General features: G+C 40.3%; 1 pseudogene; it reads right to left on the bottom strand.

Moving 5' to 3' along the window:
- Window positions 1-417: 417 nt before the first annotated feature.
- The window catches only part of LOC118557449, an 11693-nt pseudogene continuing 3804 nt past the window's right edge, over window positions 418-8306 (bottom strand).

Raw genomic sequence — 8306 nt, forward strand, 5'->3', positions numbered from 1 at the left:
AATCGATTTACCTAAACCTGAGGGGTTTCGTGCATACATGGTGCATTTAAAGGCTGTTAGAAAGCTGGGTCATTTGAGTTTTCTTCAGAGCCTAATGTTACCACCCTCTTACTGAAGCAGCAAATGTTTTTGGTGGAAGAAAAAAATAAAAATTACTTGGCATTTCTACAGGTAGACCTATATTTACTTTGTAACATTCAGCTCAGGTGCGAAAATAGACCAAAACAATACAATATGTAGAAAAAATAAAAAAAAGGTGCATATCTAGTTTGTTTACACTTGACTGGAAGAATGACGCTGCCGTTGTGTTCTCTTCAGTTTACGCAGCTTACAAAACCAGTATTACACGAACACACTGAGTCCATGTTCTCTCCACATTGCTCTCGTTTAAACTGCTGCAAGAAATAAACAGGTAACTAATTGGGAATTGTGTTTATTCTTCTCAACATCCTTACAGTTATTTTGCTAAAATAAGTGAGATGAACAATACTAACTGGTTAGTTTAGACATTGTACAGCAAAATAATTATATAGTGGTCATAAAAGGGTCGGAATAAAACAAGGGGAAGTAGACGAGAACAGGAAATGGTTCAGGAGTGTTCGGACGAGGACTTTGCACATTCTGTGACATCCAGCTTCCTGCCGCTGCTGCACATTCTTGCCAAATTCTGTAAGAAACATAAAAATTGGAGTTTAATGAGGGCATACAATGTTTTAGAAGGTACTACACAATCTGAGTCTTACATTAGCTACTCGGACGATGGTGTTCGGAGACTGGAGGGCAGCCAGGTCTGTTAGGATTCTCTTAAGGTCGCTGTTCGAGGGATGCTCTGACAGAAGAAGAAGCACAGTTCAGTTTCAAAAGGAGATCAATGAACATCCCTGCCTTGTTTTATTTGGCCCAACTGTACCTGGTTCAGGAGATGATGGAGGCTTCAGCTGGAGGTACCGGTGCTCCAGCAATTCTGCTATAGAGATTCTTTCTCTCGGATTTCGTACCAAGCACCTCTGAAAAAAGAAGAGAATAAAATGACCATGACTGCAGCTAGCTTAAGACTGGCTTTACACTGAAAGCAATGCAGGCTTGGAAAGTGGACACTGTCATGAGTTCTTTAATCCAGCTGCTGAGTGTTTCAGCTATACTTTGACAAGGATTTAGTGCGTCTGTTATTTAATGCATCAAATTACACACCTAACAGACTCAACACAAAAGTCATCAACATACCCTTCTACATGGGTATGTTGCACTTTCCTCATGCATTTAAAGACCCATTTGCATTTACAGGAAAACCCATAAAAAGTTTAAGCTTTTACGGCAGTTGAATATTCTGGCACTTTAGCTTTAAGGGGCTTCTTGGGTGTACATGGATCCACATTTATCTTGCCATCAGATAAGGAGAGCAGGAAGGTGAAAAAGAAAAACTCAAAAAGAAGACCACAGTTAAGAGAGGCAACTTAGGGTCACCAAGTCTCCATAACAATCATTAGATGATATCTATAGACAGACAAATGTTTGAAAAACATGGCAGAAAAATAAAAAATATTCCTCATCTACAGCCACAAATGCCAACAAGCAGAGCTTGTGAAACCTTATGAACACTTTGTTGCATAAAAGGTCATTCATGGTTTCATCTGAGCAAAGGTAAACACTCCCGATGGCCCATCAGATGCACACTCTTAAGTACAGTGGAGGATCTGTGATGCTGTAGCATTATTTCTGAACCAAAGGCCCAGGGAATTTTGAGTGCATAGCACCAAAAACTCTTTGAAATACTAGATTTTACTGCACAAAGAGGAATGTAATTAAGGTCTCTCTATATACTCACATTAGAGATACAAGTTATCAATTAATGAGTTAATCTAAAGTTGGTTGATCTTATCGATCGACTAACAATTGTTAAGTGGCCATTTTCTTAAAAACCTGAATGTTCTCTTGTATCAAGAAGGTCTTTGCATAACATAAAGGGAATCCCCCCCAACCATACACTGAATTTAACGAGGCACATCATATTTTAACAATGTATTGTGCCACCTGTATTACTTAAGAAAATCGGTGTTTTCTCAAAAACATTTTTATAAAATCTAACAAAACAGGAACCCATTACTGTACATTTCTGAATAGAAAAATAATATGTGAAATACTTATAATCCTCACAATCCTCTCTGTTTTTCTGTCATCACATCCTCACCTTCTGAGCACTTGGATAAGTTTTGATTAAGAAGTTAACGCTGATCTGTTATGCAGCATGACTGAATGGCCCAATTTAGTTGGCAACTTAAGTAGCTTGTTGAGTGTTTACATTTAAAAACAGAGCCACATAAAGTGCATTTTGCATCCTTGTCGTCATTAAACAGTGTAAAATTATCCCACAGTGGACTCTTTTTGCACCGCTTAACGTTCCTGTTCTGGTAATGCTTTGCCATAATCATTACTTTTACAAATTCTGTGGTCTCTCTCCGCTTAAGAATGAGCTGCGGCACCCTCTTCTGGATGGTGGACATTACTACAGCACTGAAAGAAGGTCCGTAATCAGAAATCAGTTAAATCGGTTGAAACAAACCGTAACCTAAAACCATTAATCGACAGTTAACAATAAGTCTGTTATTTGTTTGCATCCCGAACTAAAACCTTTCAAAAAGCAAGAAATCATTACAAGTAAGACTTTAAAAAGCTGCTTCGGGTCAACATCTGGAGTTTTGGCCTTGAAACAACTGATAATTAAAACTTTTCTTTTTGACAAAAATTATAACTAGTGGCTCATGTTACTCTCAGCTACCTTTATAGTTTACCAACCTCTTAACCTTCTAAAACTGTTTCATCCTCTTAGACCAACATAAAAGAAATTTAGTCTAAACATACTTTCGATGTTTGAAGAGAAAAATATTTTAAGCCCTTATTCATGTTCAAAAACCTATTTTGACAAAAAGGTTTTCAGAGCTTAGACGTCAACTACAATACTCTAAATATATAGGCAATGCAATAGAGAGACTGAATGCAGTACTTAATAACTACACTTCTTGCTGTCAGGAAGTTATTTCAACCAATATGTGTTTTTACACAATAACAATAAGTGCAATATATTGTTGGCATAAGTAATTTACCCTCTGCACCCAGCTAAAATTTACCTGTGCATGTTGTGCAGCAACCACGGAGGAGCCTGCGTAAGAGCGATGCCTGCTTGGCATCAAAGGCTACAAAAGTCTCAATTAACATCCAGAAAAAAGTTTGCTGGATTTCTCTTCAGTTGATTTTTTTTTTTATTTTTTTTTTTTAAAAGAGTTGTGAGAGGGGTCTGAACACCAGCTCAATACAGAGGAAACGTTGCTCTCACTGCTGTGCCTTCAACAAAACTGGGTTGTAGAAAGTGCCAACAGCTGGGGCGCTAATAAAACCAGCACTTTTAAAACTAAAAATCGGATTTCTGCACAAGCAATTACGTCACCAGTACAATGTGCTCACAAATTTCAGTGCGGAAGTAAAAGATGCCTTTATCATCAATCAGAGCAGCCAATGAGGGCAGAGGCAACTATATCTTTTGACTCAAATCATGAATGACACCAAAAACACCCCCCATTCACCTGTCTTCTAAACAGTTTAGCATCATTTCAAGTTAAAATTGTGTTATTTGCATTCCACCACAATAACCCTCCCACGGTTCCTTTACCTTCAAAACATCCAGCAAATCCTTCTCTTGGATGTCAGGAAACTCGATCTTGTGAGAGGGATCGATGATGGCGTGCAGCTTGGTGATTTGGTTTGTGATGCTCTGGAATGGAGTTTTCCCATAAGTCATGCAGTAGAGGATGCATCCAAGGGACCACACGTCTCCTTTTGGGCTGATCTACACAACAACGTCAATATTATTATTAGTGTTGGTATTCTTAATAAACTGGTTAAATCAGCCAACCGGAGAAGACGTGCCTTCGATCGCGCTTTTCCTGGTTGAGATGAAGTATCCTTGATGGCTTCAGGGGGCATATAGTTCAGCGTTCCAACCTGTGAGATTAAAAGAAAAACGCCTTGAGCCATTTCTTTTAATTCTACATTGTTTTATGTTGACTGAACTATTTAGCTGAGGAATTTTGCTTTAAAACGCAGGTTAGCGTTCAGTCCAGTCCAGTCGTCAGGTCAAAACAGCTTTCCAACAGTCCCACTAAACTTATGCTTATGGTGGCAGATTAAAAAACACAAACACAAAAAGTAGAGTGACCTACTTGGGAATCTTTCATAATGCTTGTTACGTCAGGCTGGATTCTGTTTGCGATGCCGAAGTCGATCAACTTCAGCGAAGCGTTGACTATGACAAAATTGGCCGGCTTCAAGTCGCTGTGGACAATACCTGCAGAACACATAAATAAATAATAATAAAAAACACCACAACGGCATGTTACGATTACGCATTAGGAACACAGAAAACATGGCAACAGTAGCTGGAGACAAGAGAGGGATGAGGACCATGTTTGTGGATGGTATGGACCGCCTCCAGCATGTTCTTCCAGTAGAACTTCCTCTCAAGCGGGTTGACGGTTTTTGCGGTTTTCGCAACCAGGTGTTCAGATCCAAGTTCCCGCACTCCATCAGCATGTAGATGTAGCTGTTGGTTATTTCACTGTAAACAGACGTGAAACCATCAGAGGGTTATTGCAGAGGTAAACGTAACACGGTGAGCAGTGTGATAACAGAGCGAGAGAAGATGCAGAAAATGTCTGACCGGACGTCACCACAGAGTAAACACCGGCTCCACCATATGATTCCTCAACAGATGAGCCATGAACTTACTAGTCATAGAGCTTTATAATTAGGTCGCTGTACTGCTGCAAGTGGTTCAGGTGCTCAATTTCATTTTTGTAACTTTCTATTGTCTGAGCATCAGCTTCCTCCAGATCCACGTGTTTCACAGCAAACAGCTGCTTTTTGTGATCAAGGACTTGGTAGACCTGCAAAAAAAAAAAAAAAAAAAAAAGAAGACATCATGGTCAACTTTATTTTGGAGGGGTTATGCTTTGACACAATCGGTGATACTTCTTTTTTTTTTACCTTGCTGGAGCCACCACGGCCAATCATCTTGAGGATGAAGAACTGCTTCCCCTTTATTGTGATAGACTCGTTTGAAAAAGAACTGAAGGAGGCCTTTAAAAGAAACAATTCATATATACTTTATTAGAACAGTGTATAGACTGAAGTTCAGCTGACTTTTCCACATTGTGTCACTTTACAACCACCCGCCAAGATTTGCATTTGGGTTTTATGTTAGAGATTAACACGCAGTGGTGCATTACCGTGAAAGGAGAAACTATAACTTCATTTCAAAAATGTTCTAAAATAAAAAGATGAAAAGTGGGGTTTGCATGTCTCATGTTCATCTGATACCCCCATATAAAAGCCAAACATTCACGTTCTGAACCCTTTAGACCTGTTTTTCGGTTGGCCACAAGCCTTGTAGCAGACTTGGGTCAAATATGAGAAAGAAGGTACTTAGGTCAGATGGGGAACTAAAAAAAATAAATAAATAAATAAAAAAAACACTTTTGCTGAAGGCCAGCACTGCAAACTCACCCTAAACACCCTCCCTGTGGTGACACATGGGCTACGTTTACACTGCGGGAAATGTGACCCGTATGTGTATTTTTCATGGCAGTGGAACGGCCCAATTCACTCCCTCAAAAAAAATCAGATTTTCCATATGTGGTACTAATCAGATACGTATCATTTAATTTTCAAAGCGTCCGCTGTCTGAACGGTCATATTGCATTTTATCCGTCGTTTTGCGTCCCTCTCCTGGCTCCAACTACACATCCACACACAGCAGTAGCAGTTAGCGCTCCATTGTCAATAGCTGTGCTGCTTTTTTGTCCTTACCCTACTTCATCTCGCTATGATATAGTCTTAATATTGTCAGCTCTCATTGCTCAAACAGCTTTCTAATAATAAAAAGAGACACCGGCCAGGTATCTCCTTTATTTCAAGTTTTTAGTTTTTTTGTTTTTTAACGAAGGTTTTTTGAACACTTCTACAAACAATTACATCACCATTCCTTCAGCGAAACAGTGCCGCTGCTGTGTGACGTCTCCTTCTGTTATCTAGCCGGGTCGCTTTGCGGTCTATGAAACTGTTCAGACAGCAGAATGATGACGGACGCATTTATTAGTAGCATGAACGGCCACCTCAAACGAAAAGCTAAAAATCTGAATTGAGCATCACGACCTGCAGTGTGAACGTAGCCATGGTGGTGGGCAGGCATCATCATGACGAGGACACAAGAGAAAATGACACAAGAAAGGAAAGTAGGACGCCAGGAAAAGAAGTCAGAGAGAGGAAGGAAATGCATGGAGGGGAATGAAGTCTGGAAATACAGATATTTGTCCATACTTTATCCAGACCTAACTAAAAGCAGAGACTACATAGGAAGCCTAAGTCAAAGCACAGGATCGTTATAGCCTTTAGTCCACTTTTGGTAAAGAAAAAACTCACAAGAGTTCTACACGTGCTGCAGGGAAAGACGATCCTACAGATATTGAACTAAGGGACCAAGCCCGATATTTGCAGATACTTAGATTTGTAAAACGATTTTGAGATTTTATTTACCGTAAAAAATACATGCCAGACTTTGTGTTGAGCCGTTCCCACATAAAAATGCCACATGACGTTTGTAGTTTGTAACAGTAGCAAAATATAAAAGTGTATCTAACACATAAGTTACAAAGAGGGATTTTCTAACAATATCACACAAAATGCATATTAACTGAAGTGGAAAAATAAAATCCCGTGCAGAGGTTCAACAGTCGTAATAACGCCCATAAACCATGCCGCACCTGTGAGTCTGGAAACCCGCCGTGTGGCTCAGAGGCGTGCACGGCTGCTGAGTGGCTTTAGCTCCATGAGCCGTTACTGCAGAGGACGGCACCTCAGGGCGCTGCTTTACAACCGGAGTGATGAAGCTGAGAGAAATAAAAGGATAAAACATCCACCCAAGGGACGAAAACTAGTTAGTTGAAATCTTAATAAAAGCACACACAAAGATTACTTCTTTTAAAAACTTCTGAGGCTAAAACAACCCAAAGGCTCCTGGGTGTAAAACAAATGAAGCAATTACGTGTTTGCATTTGGGTCCCTGTAGCCATGAGGCGTCTGGGAGACCGTCTGTGGGTGCAGACTGGATGCACCCTGGATGGAAGGAGTGGGGAAACGCTCCACCAGACGAGGAACAAGTCTGGGATCAGGAGGTGTGACCTGCTTATCCTTAGGAATAAATCAAGTTGAATAGATTCACCATAAATTGGAATAGATTCATCATGAAAAGTGGATAAAAAAATTAAATAAATCCTAAAACCTCTGGAGAAGCAAGCCGGGTGACCAGACTCGGGATCCTCGACTCTGATTTGAGCTCCTTGTTGGCAAGTGCAGGTTGTTTCACTAAGTGGTTGACAGGGACCCGAGCAGCACGCATCATTTGCTGGTTTCCACCAAACGAAGGCCTCCTTCCTGTATCGCCTGCTGAGAAACGTTTAGAAATTCAAAAGACAAGCAGAAAAAGAAGCAGCTTCAAAGCGAACTATGATAAAGCATTACCTGTGGGTGGGTCCTCTTCCATCGGGGGCACTAGTTGTTTTTCTCCAGCTTTCAGGTTGCGCATGGCCATCTCCAGGAGATGGGCTGGCTCGGCATTCAGTGCCTGAGCTTTGTGCAAAATTGAAGTTGCTTTAAGCCCGTTACCTAAAAATGGAAAGAAAAGCCACAAAAATAAAAATTAAAAATCGCATTGCTAACTAGGTCAAACACAAAGCAGGATTTGTGATACACCAGAAGAACTCATTTTACAACAGATTGTCTTTTGCCTTTTATCGGCTCTCATTTTAGAGAATACACAACAACATGCAGCACACCTTTCCTAGCCGACATGAGTCTCCTAGACAAATTTTTCACAATGGGGGCTGAAAATAAAAGCACTAAAACGCCATTTCTCTAGGTTAGAAAGCTTTTAGACCCTTTGTCAACCAAGGGAACCCTTCTAGCTATTTTACTACAGCCCAAATGAGACAGAGTACCTTGAGAAATCTCAAACTGGGCATATGCAAGTGGACGAAAGCAAAGCCTTTGCAGTGGACCTCGCAACTATGAAGTGGTCGCGTGCCTCATCGGGATCTTCAATCCTAGAGAAGGAGGAGAAAAATGGTGATAATTAGTAGAAGTTGCCCAATTATAACCTAGTGACAAAAACAGACCCAAATTCTGATGTCACAATAAGTAAATTAAATAAACTGGGTGTGTTTTGCTGCTCATTAAATTTAAAACTAGGGATGGAGGAT

This window comes from Fundulus heteroclitus, chromosome 3 (assembly GCF_011125445.2).
Source record: "Fundulus heteroclitus isolate FHET01 chromosome 3, MU-UCD_Fhet_4.1, whole genome shotgun sequence".
In the NCBI taxonomy this organism is placed as follows: Eukaryota; Metazoa; Chordata; class Actinopteri; order Cyprinodontiformes; family Fundulidae; genus Fundulus; species Fundulus heteroclitus.